We start from the raw sequence: 17,957 nt of genomic DNA, 5'->3' as shown, positions 1-17,957 counted from the left end.
CAAGTTGTAATTATATATTTCATCATTTATTATTCATCTCTCTCACTAGAGTTCTGTGAGAGAGAAAACTAAGCCTGTGTTCTCATTATTGCATCCCCAGTGCCTAAAATATATTATGTGCTCAATAAATACTTGTTGAGTGAAAGAGTGAGTGAGAATTAGGAGCAGATGTGGCTCCTAACTGGCAGAAAAAGCCCAAGAACTCATATATTTCATTATCCTAGTCCTTATTAAGTTGCATTGTACTTACAATTATTTGCAAAGGATTTTATCTTTCCCATTAATCTGAAAATTCTTGAAAAGGCATATGTTATATCTTATTCATCTCTGAACTCAAGACCCTTAACACGAACTGGCACATAGTAGGTGATGATCAATTACCTGCCAAGTGGGTAAAGGCATACTGCAGCAGCAAAAGCCAGGTCCAAAAGTGTAGACTCATTAGAGAGCCCACCACCCGGGGAGGCTGAGCCTGGCTACTTTGGGGCTAACACAGGGAAGGCAAGGCTGTATTTGCAAGTGGTGAGTGTTAGAGATATTATCAGAAAAGGTTGAGAAGGTAAGACTCAGAGAACTTGGAGAGACCTCTCAGAGTTCCAAAGGATGGGATCCTTCTAGGTAAGGCTGGTCTGGGATGGGTGGCCAGTTCAGCCAAAGGAAAGGCAGGTAGATGAAATGGAATGAGATAGGATGCTAGAAAGACCAGGAAAGAGCCCAGGGCTGCTCATGCTCATTCAGTGAGTGATGAGAGGAAACATGGGAGACTTGGGGGCCCTGTGGCTCCAGAAAAGAGGCCAGGAGTCAAGGTGCTCTTCACATCTCAAAATAGGTAGTCAATATGACACTAACCCCATTCTCACCTCCATCATGAAGCATATGACCTAATTTTTATTTTTTATTTTATTTTTTAAAATCTTTATTGTTCAGATTATTACAGTTGTTGCTTTTTCCCCCCCATAGCTCCCCTCCACCTGGTTTCCACCCCACCCTCTGCCCTTACCCCCCTCCCATTGTCCTCATCCATAGGTGTACAATTTTTGTCCAGTCTCTTCCCGCATCCCCCACACCACTTTCCCCCTGAGAATTGTCAGTCCACTCCCTTTCTATGCCCCTTTCTATTATATTCACCAGTTTATTCTGTTCATCAGATTATTAATTCACTTGATTTTTAGATTCACTTGTTGATAGATATGTATTTGTTGTTCATAATATTTATCTTTACCTTTTTCTTCTTCCTCTTCTTAAAGAATACCTTTCAGCATTTCATACATTACTGGTTTGGTGGTGATGAACTCCTTTAGCTTTTTCTTATCTGTGAAGCTCTTTATCTGACCTTCAATTCTGAATGATAGCTTTGCTGGGTAAAGTAATCTTGGTTGTAGGTTCTTGGCATTCATCACTTTGAATATTTCTTGCCACTCCCTTCTGGCCTGCAAAATTTCTGTTGAGAAATCAGCTGATGGTCATATGGGTACTCCCTTGTAGGTAACTGACTCTCTTTCTCTTGCTGCTTTTAGGATTCTCTCTTTGTCTTTTGCTATTGGCATTTTAATTATGATGTGTCTTGGTGTGGTCCTCTTTGGATTCCTTTTGTTTGGGGTTCTCTGTGCTTCCTGGACTTGTAAGTCTCTTTCTTTCACCATGTAGGGGAAGTTTTCTGTCATTATTTCTTCAAATAGGTTTTCAATATCTTGCTTTCTCTCTTCTTCTGGCACCCTCATAATTCGGATGTTGGTTCATTTGAAGTTGTCCCAGAGGCTCCTTACACTATTTTCATATTTTTGGATTCTTTTTTCTTTTTGCTTTTCCGGTTGGGTGTTTTCTACTTCTTCATACTTCAAATCTTTGACTTGATTCTTGCAATCCTCTAGTCTGCTGTTGGATCTCTGTATATTACTCTTTATTTCAGTCAGTGTATGCTTAATTTCTAGTTTGTCCTTTTTCATATCCTCGAGGGTCTCACTACACTTATTGAGGGTCTTACAAGATTTATCGACGATTTCTAGAAAATTCTTGAATAACCTTATAACCGTGGTTTTGAACTTTATATCCAGTAGTTTGCTTTCCTTCATTTCTGTCATTTGTGACCTGTTTCTTTGTCTCCACATTTTAGCTGCTTCCCTGTGTTGATAGAGTGGCTTTCTGTGCTAGGTGTCCTATAAGGCCCAGTGGCTCAGCCTCCCCAATTACCTGAGGTGGACACTCTTGGTGCACCCCATTGTCGGCTGTGTGAACAGTCTTGTTGTAGTTAAGCCTTGATTGTAGTTGGTATCACTGGGATGAATTGATCTCCAGGCCAATTGGCTGTGAGAATCAGCTGTGTCTATGGTAGGAGAACTTCTGTGCTGGAGACACCCTTCTGGGGCAAGACTTGCTTCAGTGGGGCTTTGGTGCTCACTGAATCTGCCCCCTGAGTGTGTCCCTTTTGGATCTGAGGAGTTGTAATCTGGATGGTCCCACTCTGACCACTGGGTACACTGGCTCTTGGATCTCTAGGGAGGTGCTAATTTAGCCTCTGTGTGAGGCTACCCAGCAGGAGCTATGGCGAGTTCTGCAGATTCCTCTTCTTTGTTTGGGGTTTGGAGGTGCCCAGATGAGGCCCAGCTGTGAAGCAATGCAAGCTGCTGTGGGGCCTTGGGCCTTCTTTTGGATGTTCTGGGTCTCTCTGACCCAGATGAAGTTTGTTAGGTAATTTTAGATTGCAAAGGACCAGGCCATTCATATGCAAAAGCCTCTGCTCACAGCTTGGGTGGGGCGGAGTCTCAGGGAATCAACAAGGTGAAGCAAACAGCTATGGCTGATCCTCAGCCCTGCCCTAAGAGGCCCCGGGCCTCAGTGTCCATCAGTAATCGCTGCAAGCACCTCTGAGAGAAAGCTGCCCTTGAGTTCCGCCGATGCCAGTCAGTCCAGTTTCTCCCCATATGAGTCTGGGTCCCCAGAGACTCGCCCGGAACTGGAGTTCAGAGCAGTCGGGAGCTTGAGACTCCCTCCCGAATGAAAAAGACAACCGTGTCCTCAGTTGCCAGCCCTTTCAGCGTGCACCTCCATACCTCTGCACTTTACTTCCACACCTCCTCTGAGTCTCAGTGTGCTTTTCCTTTCCTTCTTGTTGTAGAATTTTCACTCAGCCAGCCTTCCTGTGGTTCTGGATGATGTCCGTTTTGTCTTTTAGTTGTATTTTTGAAGTGGTTGTGCGAGGCAGCAATATCAGGTGCTTACCTATGCCACCATCTTTGTTTCTCCTAATTTTCTTTTCTTAACACTCTAACTCCTATGGACCACCATGCCCAATACGGGTTGCTTACACAGGGTTTCTAGTTGCAAAACATCTATGGGTTGAATCCAGGATGATTCCCAGAGTAAGCATTAGTTAACAGGATGTCTTTGGATGGTTATTTATATTAAATGAATGAATGTTTTAAATGGATGAATTGAATGCTTAACTGAATAAATGACTAAATGAGCAAGTGAATTAATGAATGTCTGAAACAAACTTTCTGTGATATTTTAATATGGGGCACAGGGGAGGGGTCCATTGAGGAACCATGGAAACTCCTCTCAATGGAGACAATGCCAGTTGGGTTCCAGATATGTAATCACTCAAGGCCTGGTGCTCGAAATTCATGCACGGGGTGTGTGTGTGTGTGTTTTCCTCAGCCAAGCCTGCACCCTCTCCAACCTGGGACCCCTCTAGGGATGTTTGACTGCCTATATAGGCCCTATCCCAGTGGTCCCCAACTGCCCTCCCCTGCTGGCCTGGTCACTCATAACTGTCCTCCCCTGCTGGCCTGATCGCCCACAATTGCCCTCCCCTACAGGCCATCTGTGGCGGCCATCTTGTGGCCACATGGGGACGGCCATCTTTGACCACATGGGGGTGGCCATCATGTGTGTTGGAGTGATGGTCAATTTGCATACTGGTCGTGTGTGGCTAATTAGCATATCAGGGATTGGGCCTAAATGGGCAGTCGGACATCCCTCTCACAATCCAGGACTGCTGGCTCCCAAATGCTCGCCTGCCTGCCTGCCTGATTGCTCCTAACCACTCCCTTGCCAGCCTGATCAATGCCTAACTGCTCCCCTGCTGGCCCGATTGCCCCTAACTGCCCTCCCCTGCAGGCCTAGTTCCCCTCAACTTCCCTCCCCTGCAGGGCTGGTCACCCCCAACTGCCCTCCCTGCAGGCCTGGGTCATCCCCAACTGTCCTCCCCTGCCAATGTGGTCCCCTCCAATAGCCCTCCCCTGTAGGCCTGGTCCCCCCCAACTTCCCTCCCCTGATGGCCTAGTCACCCCCAATGGCCCTCCCCTGCTGGCCAGATCACCCCTAACCGCCCTCCCCTATAGGCCTGGTTGCCCCCAACTGCCCTCCCCTGCTGGCCTGGTCACCCCCAACTGCCCTCTCCTGCAGGCTTGGTCGCCCCCAACTGCTCCCCCTAAGGCTCAGTTGCCCCCAACTGCCCCCCACTGAATGCCCGGTTGCCCCCAACTGCCCTCCCTCGCCAGCCCAGTCACCCCTAACTGCCCTCCCCTGTAGGCCTGGCTACCCCCAATTTCCCTCTCCTACTGACATGGTCACCCCTAACTTCCCTCCCCTGCTGGCCTGATCACCCACAACTGCCCTCCCCTACAGGCCATCTTGTGGCCACATGGGGGCGGCCATCTTTGACCACATGGGAGTGGCCATCTTGTGTTGGAGTGATGGTCAATTTGCATACTGGTCATGACTAATTAGCATATTCTGTCTTGACTGTGAGGGCGTTGTGACCAATTTGCATATTACCCTTTTATTAGTATAGATGTCTAAGTTGCATGGAGTGTTGAGAAGGCTCTCTGAAAGAAGAAGACATTGAGTTGGGCTCTGAATAATGTAAATACTTTTTTATTGTTTAATTGATTTTTGAGTTTGGGACTTACTGAGGTTATTTTTGTGTTTGGCTAATATACAGATGATATTTGTAGATGTCACATGAATATTTTACAAAACCAGGCTTTTCTATTTTCAGCCTATCTATATTTTCTGCCAACGCGTATTGGGCTGAGGAAGGTGAGAGGGAGTCTCTTCATCTTATGAGTGCACTTCCATTGATGCCTCCTTGTTATTTCTATAGTTTCGTCATTATTTATTTCGTTGCTATGCTATTTGGTGTCCAAAGATATATGAGTGCTTTCTCTGAATTTTATTTGTTCCCATTGTCATTGCCGAGTAGATTGGTCCAATATATATAGTCAGTGGGGAAAACACACACATGATAAGCAGGGGGTTGGTGATCCAAAAAAAAAAAAAATGACACAAAATTTAGGGAACAGTGAGGACACTATCTTATCTATGATAAACAAAATAAAACATGAAAGTGAAAAGAAATAGAGAAAGATGGGTATTTTTTTGAATGTTTCCTGTTGGTACTTTGGCCCTGTTTTCTTATTTGGTCTCCATAACATGGTCTGAGATGGGTATTGGCATCCACATTTCATACATAAAAGAAGTGATGATGGAGAGGTTCAGTGACTTAGCAGAAGTTGCTCCTTAGACATTAAAATTCAAACCGTATTCTCTGTTGGTCACACATTTTTTACTCTGACATTCAGTGTGTTGGGATAGAAGATACTGCAGACTGCAAAGACAAGACTAGATAAGGGAAGCCAAGATTATGAGAAGTCTAGAGACCTGGGTGAAATCTTTGTGCAACACAATCTCTGACAGTGTGGCTTAGGTGTGTTTGGCCACAAGGCAACCCCAGCCCCTTGCTTTGGTAGAAGCTGGCTCAGAGGGCAGGTGAGTAGAGCTGTATCCAGAGGGATGAAACTCAAACCTGAAGCTCAAAGTGACTTTGAAAGGTTGGGTCCTGATATTGGGCAGGGGTGGAATGTTCAATTTAGGAAACAACCTTCTGTAAAAAAGGCCAAGGTGCGAAGTTGAAAAATCACTTGGGGGATTATTGTAAAAGTTTAGAACTCAGCACTCTGACCTTGATTAAAAAGGAACAACATTAAAGATGGAAGGCAATGGGGAGAGAATATGAAGAGACATTTGGAAGGAAGAGATTGTCTGACTTATTGTTGATTGCATATTTGAGGTGACAAAAATACTTTTGCAACAAAAATAAAATCCAGTGAGTAAGTACTGTCTTAGGCCTTTTACATTCATTTTCTCATTTTGCCTTCATAACAATTGTGTGAAATACATGCCATGATCCTTACTTACAGATGGGAAAACTGAGGCTCAGAGAGGTTGAATGACTAGTACAAATTCCTTAGAGGTGGAATTCAAGTCCAGTTACTTCTAATTCTAAAATCTAACCTCTTCACACAAGGAGCTGAAGGCACTGCCTATATACGGGGGGGAAAAAATGGGTCTCCAGTGGCCAGGATATTGGAGGAACTATGTTAAACAAATATCTGCTTCTTTACAAAATATGAAAACAAGGCAGAGTGCTGAGTCACTCACCCCAAAAAGCCCGAGGGAGGTAATTATAAACAGCTGGGACAGACATCATGGGGCGCCACCCGAGAAAGCAGAGGAGAAGCAGGAAGGCGCTAGCTTCAGAAAGGAGAAGGAGAACTGAAGCAGGGAAGTTATTTCAGAGGACAGAGCATGGCCAGACAGAACCGGATAGAGCCACACAGAGCAGGAGCCTGTTGTTATCAAAAGAAAAAAGAAAAGAGATCAAATTCTAAAAACTCAAGAGTTCCTGGAGCTATGATGTCTCCCTATAAACATTAAAGTAATAGCCACATGGTCTCAAACCCTAAAGCCTTCATGCTCCATCATAAGAAAGTAAGTTTGAGTTGGGACAATACAAGTGGTGGGGAGACCCATGCAAACTCTTTCGGAGGAAATGGAATAATGAAGCCCCTCATGCATACTTACAAAAAAATACCTATTTTTTCTTAGTCTTCTTTCCTGTAGGCATGGGTGGCTTATCTTGAAAGGTTAAGTAAGTCAGGTTTTTAAATTGATGGATGACCACTTGACTTTTGATAGACAATTCCTGAGTCCACTGAGTTAATTTCCCCTTCCTGAAGTTGTTGCACCTCTCAATTGCTATGTAAGTAACAATTGCTATGTAAGTCCTCCCTTAGCCAGGACTTGGGCTCTGGAGCTGCTCAGTTGATCCCACAGTCTAAGCTACCCCCATGGGTGACTATGGGATCATCTGAGCAGCTCCAGAGCCCAAGCCCTGGCTAAGGGAGGACTGGTCCTGCAACCATAGCTAATGATAGAATATCATCCTATCATTCCAAAAATGGGAAGTCGGCAGGGGAAGTGAATCGGGAGTGTGGGTGAGGCATGCTCATTTTTCTGCACCCAGACAATATCTTTCCCCATCTGTTCTATCCCTTGGACTTAGCTAGAGTTCCAAGGACAAGTTGTATGTGGGGCAGTAGCTTCAAGTGAAAAAGGGCTGGCAGAAATGTCCTCTGTAGGCCTTTAGGCTTAGATGAGTGGAGATGGATGGGAAACTGGGCATAAACATATTAATTTGCAAATAACTGGCCCAATTAAGTGAGCAGTGTCCATTGCAAATTGAAGTAATGTAGAAGGAGAAAGATAGTTAAATGGAACACAAGAGGACTCATCCCTTGTCTTTGGTATGAGTGTAAAAATGTGTCACTGTGATGTTAAGGATCAGATGCCAAGTGTGAACATAAACAAGCCTCAGACAGACTTGGGTCTGAACTGCAGTTCTTCATTTCAGAGCTGTCTGAGATCAAACAACATTCAAAACCTCTCTGAAACTCTCCTATATGTGGAGCTAAAGATACAAGGATGAACCTGGATTAATGCCTGTAAAGTATCTGATGTGGGACCTGATACAGAGTCAATTCTCAGTGAGTACTAGTGGCCTTTCTCTTCTTTCTGAGGAGCAATATGAATAATGAAGATAGCAGGGTAGCCAAAGCCTCTGCCTACAATTTAGTTGGAAAACCCCATAGTTATAACAGTTTAGGTCAACAAGAATTATTAAGTGCCAGGCACATTAATGGCAAAATCAAAGCAGAGCTTAATAACAGAGCTTGTTCAAGGTCATGGAACTGTTAGGTAGGACTCAAATTTAGTTTTCCCAAAGCTGCTTGGAAGGTTGGGTCTGGGTTCCTCATTCTATAGCTCATCTCATTAAGGTCAGAGAGTCTGTGTTTTTAATTAAAACCAAAATGCTTCCATTTAGTGAACATAACTCACATCTCAACAGCCATTAGGAGCACAATGGAAGCCTCCCCCTGGCCTTAATAAGATCAAGAAGGAAACAACAGCAGCCACTATCTCCCCCATCTCCCTTGGCTCCACAACTTGTGTCTCTTTCTCTCTGGGAAGTCTATGAGTCAGGATCCATTTCCAGGGATGCCAGCCCAGGAAGCTGCACTCAGTTTGCCTGTGCATGCAGGGGACCTGGCCCTCTCCAGGACTCCACAGCAAGGCATGTGGTCTTGGGCTGCATACTGAGCATCGTTCTTAGAAGCTGTCTTTGGTCCTTTAGTTGCCTTCCTCCCACAGCAGGTGATGGCTCCTGCCCAGGAAGATAATGAAACGAATGAGTTCCATCTTTTGTAATTCAATGGATGCCTTCTGAGTTTGCTCAAGGAGGAGGTTGAGGACCTTCTGCAAAGACTGGAATAGAAGGTGGAAGCCCCCTCTCTTCCATCTTTTATCACTCAGAGACACAGAACAAAAAACCTTGTCTTGCTTGAGTTCATGTCTCTTCTGTCTATGGGAAGTTCTGATATTTGATGACTGTGGAACAGGACTCATGGGGACACAGAATCTGCTCTGGAGCAGACAGACATGGGTTAATACCCCAACTCTTGCACTCATCAATTCTTGGATCTTGGAAAATTGCTCTTTGATTTTCCATTTCATCAAAGGATATTGTAGGATGGAAGTAAATACTTAATATAATGATGGCACATAGTACATGCTCAATAAATGGCAGTTAAAATAATATCCCCCATATATCAACTTCATACACACAGATGCAAAAGAATGTATATGCCCTGCCTTACATTGTTAGCAAGAATACCCCCTTAAAATTCTACCGCAGAGCCATATTCTATTGTTCAGACCAAGCACCACATATCATAAATTCCCTGGATTTCTCCCAAACAGAAGACAGGGCTGCTTGAAGCTAAAGAAGTGGGAAAACAGACAACATTTCTGTTTCTGAGGTCTGTTAAGCAATAGGAAAACACCCTTTGGGGGTGATTGCTGACAAAAAAACCCTTCCTGTTCCAAACTGGAGACAAAGACTAGAGCATGGGAAGGAAGCAAGCCAGCAGTGGTTTTGTTTGAGACCAGCTGGCTCATCTGATCAGGCAGGGTCCCAGTGCAGGGCTCTCCTCTCCCCACCCCTGCATTCTCTGAGCAAAGCCATCAGAATGGGAGGTCACCATATTGGCCAAAGACTTGTCCCCTGGGTCTTGGAGAGTGACAAAAGTAACACAGAATTTCTTTTCAGGGTGGTCTCTGACGGGAACAGAGACTCCAGGAAAAGTGTTGACGATAGAACATTAAAACAGAAACACATTTTTGGGGTTAAGGTTTCCAACTTGGGGTCCAAACTCCCAGACAATATTGAGACCTTAGTACAAAGACAATGCTCTTTGGGGTTTAGATCTCATGGGTTTCCTCCCTATTACTGTTTTCTTCCCTAAACACAAAAGAAAGGGAAGCTCTGCTCTCCAGGATGAAGCTAGAGAGAGAGTGGAGCCATTTATTTACAGCAGAGGAGATGGTTTCCCGAGGATTTGTAGGAAAATGCCCTTTGCCTGCAGGCTCTTTGTACCCAGGCTGGCCTAAGCTGATTAAAGCTCCATTCAGAATTGCAATAACCTAAAAGATATGCTGGGGCCACTGATGGGCCTCCAGATTGGCCGTTGAAGTGATCGCTCTCTCTGGGATTGTGGCTGCTGTATTTTTGGAAACTGGGCACTTAAAAAAATTTTCTATTTTCTCATGGCTCTGAGTGCGGACCTCATTAATTTCCCAAAGTCTCTGCAGAAGAACAATTGCTCTAATTTCATCTGGCAAGGTTCTAAAGCTCGAAAATTTCATTCCTCATATAATATAAAATATATGGAACATGAATAGACACACTTATATATGACCTCTGTAATAGATGACTCCATATACATAATAGGCTACACCCCCTACGCAAACATGCACATATGTGTATATAAATATTTTTTTTCCTTGCCTTCCTGCCCTTATCCTGGAATTCTTAGCCATTTGGCTTGTCCCTGTTTATTAATGATGTTCCCAGAGCAGAGCTCATTGGTGCATTTTCAGCAATGGGCTGATTAATAGGTGGGCACAGGGGAGCTCTTGGGGAGCCTGGGCATTGCCGGCTTGTTGACCTTGATGCTCAGGGGATAGTCTCACTTCAAACTATGGAATCTCAGTTAGCATCATAAATTGTGGAGCCACTGGTTTTATTGCCCTTCTGCCTCCTGCTGGGAATGTTGTTTCTCTTTAATAATGGGCTGAGCAGCAGCCATGAGCACTTCCCCTCCTCCTCCTCCCTCCACAACTTGCTTGTCCACTATCCTCTCCCACCTCCATTCTTCATTTCCCAACCCTGGTCACCAAAGTAGACACACACACACACACACACACACACACACACACATACACACACACACATGTGCGCACGCGCACACACGTCAACATGTGCAAGCATGCATGTGCACATACACATACTCATGCACAAGTGCTCACAGGATCACACACATCTATATGCATCATACACACCCATGTATATATATATATAGAAACCTATCACTCCCCCTCCTTTAGCTTCAGGATTTAGTAAAGACACACCCCTCTATTCCTTGGCACAGCTAAATCAGTCAGAGATTTTCAAAGGACACTTTCTGAGCTTCAAAGAAAAACAGAAAGTAACCAATCTTAGAAAATATGAAGAGCTTAAAAATAGTCTTGTTTTCAAAATAGAGATCTCTAGAATCTCAGTAGAAATAGGGAAGAGCTGGCCTGCCTTCTAAGCACTGTTCTCGGAAGAGCCAGGATAACTTGCCTTGCTTCCTCCTTTCTGCACTCCTCTGGCCTCCAAGAGCCATCCCATTCCTTGGGCCTCAGGGACTAATCTCCAAACAGAAGCCTGCCTGCAGCTGGACACAAGGGAAGATCACTTCCCTGCCTGATGTCCCTCCTCCTTCTAGATGCACCCCACTCCTGCACCTAGAAAGCCTCAACTTCTGCTTCAGACTTCTGCTCAGTTGTCACTGCTTTAGGGAAGCCCAGTCTACCAAACCCCTCTCTTTACATCCTTTTCCCTTCACAGCAACCCCCACAGTTATCAATGTATGTTTACTTGTGGGAGCATTTGCTTAATGTCTGTTTCCAGAGCTGGAGTGTAAACTCCTTCGGTGCATGGATCCCACATCTGATTGTTTTCACCCATAAGCCCCCAGCATCCATCCCATTACCAGGATCGTCGTAGTTCACATTCAGTAAATATTTGTTGATTGAATAAACAACCCTCCTGTATTGCTTTACACACATAGGAGAGGTGGTTTTCCAAATCTAGTTCAGATGTCCAGGACAAATATCTGTTTCCAAATTGTAGTAGATGCTGTTGGTGTCCTGCTCAGATTTCCTTCTGAGCTGGTGTCTCTCTCTCTCTGGGTGGTAGTGACTCATGGCTGGATGCTTCTTTAAACAATTACTCTGAGATCAAGAGCTGTCTCACCCCTGGGAAGCTACAATCCCACAAGAAGATGGTTAGCAGTCAATGGCCAAGTACCATAAGGGGAAGAGAAGCCTGGCCCCCTTGCCTCCAGGTGCACATTCTCTGTGGGGTGTCTGGGCTGCAGAGCTGTATGTGGCATCAGGCTGAGACAAGCCTTCAGCTGAATCCACTTCTCCTGTTTTGTGTTGCTCTCCTCATACCCTTACAGTTTTTACTTGAGAGTGCTTCCTTAATAACTCATTTGTTAATTCTCTATCTCAGAACTGCTTCTGGTGGATGTGAACTAAAACACATTCAATATTCATAACTGGTGGGACTCTGATAAACTGACTCTCTGAAAAACCAACAGACAACAGCAACTCTGTTTTATAGTACTTGCCAGTTTCCATGGTATAAATAACTTCCACTATGGCCAATTTCAAGCTACCAATGGGATGTCATTGAGCGCAACGTTCAGAAGATATGAGCACAATTGGCTCTTGAGAGTTAGTATGATACGTGCCTTTAATACCATAGCTCATAATATATGTGAAATGTAAGTTATACACATAATATTAATATTACTAGAGGCCCGGTGCACAAAAATTTGTGCACTCGTGGTGGGGGGGGGGTCCCTCAACCCGGACTATGACCTCTTGCAGTCTGGGACCCCTCGGAGGATGTCCACCTGCTGGCTTAGGCCTGCTCCCTGAGGGGTTGGGCCCAAGCTGGCAGTCAGACATTCCTCTGGCAGCCCGGCAGCCCTTGGGGGATGTCCACTTGCCAGCAGGGAGCAGGCCTAAGCTGTAGTTGGACATCCTTAGCACTGCTGAGGAGGCGGGAGAGTCTCCCACCACCACTGCTGTACTGGCAGCCATCAGCCTGGCTTGTGGCTGAGCAGAGCTCCCCCTGTGGGAGTGCACTGACCAATCCAGCTCCTGCATTGAGCGTCTGCCCCCTGGTGGTCAGTGTGTGTCATAGTGACCAGTCATTCCAGTCATTCTGCTGTTAGGGTCAGTTTGCATATTACCATTTTATTACAGAGGATAGAGGCCTGGTGCACGGGTGGGGGCTGGCTGATTTGCCCTGAAGGGTGTTCTGGATCAGGATGGGGGTCCTGCTGGGGTGCCTGGCCAGCCAGGGTGAGGGGCTGATGGCTGTTTGCAGCTGGTCACACCCCCTTCAGGGTGGGGGTCCCACTGGGGTTCCTGGCCAGCCGGGGTGAGGGGCTGATGGCTGTTTGCAGCTGGTCACACCCCCTTTAGGGTGGGAGTCCTTACTGGGGTGCCTGGCCAGTCTGGGTGAGGGGCTGAGGGCCGTTTTCAGGCTGGCTAAGCCGCCCCAGCGACGGAAGCTCCCAGCCTCTCCTTTTTTTTTTTCTTTTTTTTTAATTCTGGGATTTATTTACCTTCTATAATTGAAACTTTGTAGCCTTGAGAGGAGCTCAGAGCTGCCATGGCAGGCGGGAAGCTTGGCTTCCTCCATCACTGGGGCAACCAAGCCTCCTGCTTGCTCCAGTTCTGTGGCTGCCGGCCGCCATCTTGGTTGGGTTAATTTGCATATAGTTGCTCTGATTGGCTGATGAGCGTGGCTTAAGGCATAGTGAAGGTACGGTCAATTTGCATGTTTGTATTTTATTAGTGTAGATTAGTAGTAGCATTGTGAGTACTAACTATGTGCTAGGCATTATGCTAAATATTTTATATTTATCTTAGTCTTCACAAAAACTCCAGGAAGTTTGTAGTATTTTTACCTCCATTTTACAAATGTAGAGATTGTAGTTCTTAGAACTACATGATTTATCTAAGATCATACTGCTAAATAAATGCTAGAGCTGAGATTCAGGCTCAGACCTGACCCTGAAATCTTAATATAAGACCATATTTGGTGTCACCCACCAAAAGGTAACATAGTGAATGCATAGTGACTTTGTCTGCATTATAATTTGCATTCCTTAGCAAACTTGTTTATTTTGATAATATAAGTTATTCAAGGAAAACACAATTATTGTCAAGATGAAGACCTTAAGGCTCACTGAGATTTGTTCAAGAGTTCCAAGGAGGGACCTAGAGCTGCAAATCAGGGTTCTTATGGTCTAGGAGTCTTTTTGGCAGACTCTGCTCCTTCCTTCCCAGAATCTCAACTCTCTTGGCAACCTTGCTATTTTCTGGATGTGAAATCAATCCCAACCTTATGTAGAGAAAGTCAGCATTCAAGGGATTGTAGAGAACATCAGTCATCAATTCTTCAACAGGTTGGAAACCTACTATTGTCAATCTAGAATGAAGAAGATATAAAACCAGGGATCCTCAGGAGGTTTTTGTTAAACCAACACAATTACCAAGTACCTACAGATTCTGACTGGGAACCCCCAGGAGTTTCTGAGACTTTGCTCTGCTGCAAAGCACTTAATGTAGAACTTGGCACATGACAGGTAATTGATATATCTAACTAGGTCCATTCTCCTGCCTTGGTCCAAAACTGTTAGCAGATCCTGCTGGAGAATGACGATGCATTTATGCTGAGGTGGAACTGCTCATGTAAGACATCCAGACCTGGAGGGTTTGGTCACTCCTCAATGCCATCTTGTGGGCAATGGAAACTCTGCCAGGGTTTGGAGAAGCCTGCCAAGCCATTGTGTGATCTGACTGAGAATCAGAATTGGAAAACCCTCATGCTCTGGAAGGAAATCTAGAGATTGTTTCAATGTAAAGAAGTAGAGTGTAAGAATCAAGAATAATGGAGTCTAAAACTAACACCAGCATCTACACAATTTTGGATTTACAACTGACTGTTGTAAATTTACTTTTCAGTTCCCAGCACAGGCTGTGGAACCAGGCATGTCTAGGCTTGCTTTTAGCTCTATGACTGCATCCTTGGCCAAGACCTTTGACTTCTCTCAACCAAGTTTCCCCATTTTAAAAGTAGAGCTAAAACTAATGCTTTTTTTTTTACTTCCCTCTTGAGAAAATATTATGAGAGCATTCATAATTAGAAATCTGTCTAATATTTGGCTCTTTAAATGTATTAATAAATGGTAGATATCATTGATATTATTAGTTTTATTATCATTAGTAATGAGCTATTCTTTTCTGTTCTCTCTACCACTTAGAGTTGCCATTTGATAATTACATACTTGAAAATCAAATGATAGGAATTGTTAACTGATATACTTCCTTCCTCTTCTGTAGAGAAAAATTCAGGACAAGAATTACCTCTCAGACGATATGTCTGAGGGTAAGTTAGGTAGTTATTAAGTGGAACAGGAAGCCAATTATTGGGCACTGTCCACTTAATATCTGTAAGTCAATTGTTAGTGATCAGGAGGGTCTGATGATTCTTCTGAAATGCATATCTATTGAGTATTTGGTGGATGTAAGGACACCTAGACATGAGTAAGAGTTATACCCTCCTTTAAGAGCTCACCATTAACATTTCTTATTATTGAATAATCTTATGAAAGTTATTTGTCTTAGGGAAGGAACTATATAGGCTTTTACATACATCATTTTATTTATAATTTCAGGCTGAATTTGTCATAGACTTCATTATTAAGAACTTCAAAATTATCCCTGCCTGAGTGGCTCAGTTGGTTAGAGCATCATCCCATACTCCAAAGGTTGCTGGTTCAATTCCTGGTCAGGGCACATACCCAGGTTGTGGATTCAATTACCAATTGAGGTGCATATGGGAAGCAATTGATGGATGTTTTTTCTCTCTCTCTCTCTCTCTCTCTTTCTCTCTCTCTCAAAAGATGTAATTTTCTTTTAAATTAAGAGTTAAGCTTTATAGGGACTTTTGGGGTGCTGGGGTACTGTATATTTGGATTTGGGTGCTGGTTCCTGTTCTTCTCTATCTAAAATCAATAAACATATCCTTGGGTGAGGATTTTAAAAAAAGAACCTCAAATTCACTTGGCATTTATTGAATAACGGCTCCTTGGTGGATGCAGATAAAGTTCACCCTCTCAAAATGTGTACACTGTTTTAAGGCAGAAAATCATAAACTTGGTAGACTGCAGACCACAGCCAGAATTGACCAGGACCACACAGGAGGGCCATGTAAGGAGCTGCGGTTCAGTGTGTTGGGAGAGAAAGGTTTTGTGGGTGAACTTGGCTGGAGGTGGTGAGATTTACTAATTAGTAGAGACCTGGAAAGATACCCTGCTTCCTCCACTATCCTGTGCCCATTCTGGGTGTAGTTACCATCTTGTGGCTAGCCTCAACTTCAGACTGGCTGTCAGTGTGAAAATGTTAGGCTCCACAGAACAGCCACAGCCAAGGGCTCTGGGTCCACTTTGTGCACACAGAGTGAACCTGCATGGGCCTTGTTGGCAAGTTGGAGAAAGGGTGTAACTCCCTCTATGGAATAGACCTGGACAGAAAGCACACAGGAGAGCGGGAGCCCACATATTGGTTAGTATTTCCTTATTTGTTTTCAACCTAAATCAGAATGGTATTGGGGGTGTTGGCTGAGTTTCTAAGATGTAATTTTCTTTTAAATTAAGAGCTAAGCTCTATAGGGACTTTGGGGTGCTGGGGTACTGTATATTTGGATTTGGGTACTGGTTCCATGAGTGTGTTCAATTTGTGAAAATTCTGTGAGTACTATACATATGTATGTATATTGTACTTTCCTATATGCTTATTTTATATATATATATATATACACACATATATATATACATAGACACACACACACACACACACACTAGAGGTCCGATGCACAAAATTTGTGCAAGGGGCTTGGCCCTCGCAGTCTTGGCCAGCCCTCGCAGCCCCTTGCAGCCTCAGCCAGCCCTCACAGCCCCTCGTAGCCCTGCTTCCAGACAGTTGTTCTGCTGTTCGGTCTAATTAGCATATTAGCTCTTTATTATATAGGATATGCTATATGTATATATATATATTTATACATGTACATATAAATGTATTTTAAAAATGAAGCAAGATATCTGCAACTTTAAATTTTATGGGAAAATAATATAATTATCTAACATAATTTAAGTGCTCAAAGTCACAGTCAGCCAAATGTCTGCCATGTTAATTTAAAGATTCTGCGAACAGGACCAAGACAACTTGACACATCTTAACACACTGAACTGGAAGTTCCAGCAGGGACTGCTGACCCCCTTCCAGGACATCTGAGGCCAGGACACTGGGCCCTCTCTGGAGACTTGAGTGACTCAGACTCCAGCTCCTGGCCCTCTCTGGGGCCCTGGCTCCTAGCTCCTGGCTCCTCCAGGCTAGCCGTTTCGTTCCTTCCTCCCCTCCTTGGTGGCTCCTGCTGTTTGGCCTCTGAGTTATGACATCCTGTGTCTCTACGCTTTAGGGAAGCTGCTGACTTCAGAAATAAGGAGGTCCGACTGAACCACAGGAGGAAGGGACCCAGAGTCTGAGCTGAGGTCCTAAGTCGGAAGCAGCCATTGAGTCCTTGCCCCACTGGATGTAAGAAATATGGCCCGCACAGGGGAGGGAGCGTGTGCAGCCTGCTGGCCTGGCCATCCCAGGAGGCTCAGCCTGGTGGCTCTGTCTGTTGGGGGTGGGGGAGTGGGTGGGATGTAATGACACATAGTGATGTGTTTCTGCCTGTCACTGTCCATCACTGTGAAATGCCCAATGCCTGGTTTAGTCCCTATGCATTTCTTTATTCAGTTGTCAAAGGATTTAAAGAAGTTAACTCCCCATATGTCATGGTTCATGTGGATCCAAAATGCCCCTTCAAGACCCTGCAGAGCATAATTTCTGCAAATATATCTCAGAAGACACAATTCTTCAAGGTCAGGGTCAGGTAGGGAACAGCAAGTATATTGCACGATGCCAATAAATCTGCTGGGCCTCAGACAGTGTTTAACCCTCTGAACCTATTTCCTCCTCATCTGTAAATGGCCATAGTGATCCCAGTGCTACCTGGTCCCCAGGGTGAGGCCCAGACAAGACAAGAGAGAGCTTGTAGCAAACTATAAAGGAAGGACTTGTTATGAGCAGAATGTGAGTGACTTTCAGGACATGAGTTGCTGCTTGACAGCAAGAATCTCACGATGACCCTGGAAGTACCTCAAAGTCCTGCTATCGTAGCATGGATGTAACAAACCCTGTGCACCTCCCTCAGCTGCTGGGTGAGCGTGAGCTTCTTCAGGCTGCAGGACATGACCATGCCTATCCCATCATCCTCCACAGTCTCGTATTCCTTGCAGAATCCAGGCTCCCCTTTGCTGACTCTTTCCTCAGGGTCCATTATGGCAATCTTTCCTCTACCTGCATCTTCTAATTTTTTGAGT

The sequence above is a fragment of the Myotis myotis genome, unplaced genomic scaffold (assembly GCF_014108235.1).
Source record: "Myotis myotis isolate mMyoMyo1 unplaced genomic scaffold, mMyoMyo1.p scaffold_m19_p_9, whole genome shotgun sequence".
NCBI classification, from domain to species: domain Eukaryota; kingdom Metazoa; phylum Chordata; class Mammalia; order Chiroptera; family Vespertilionidae; genus Myotis; species Myotis myotis.
This window is presented reverse-complemented; position numbering follows the sequence as displayed.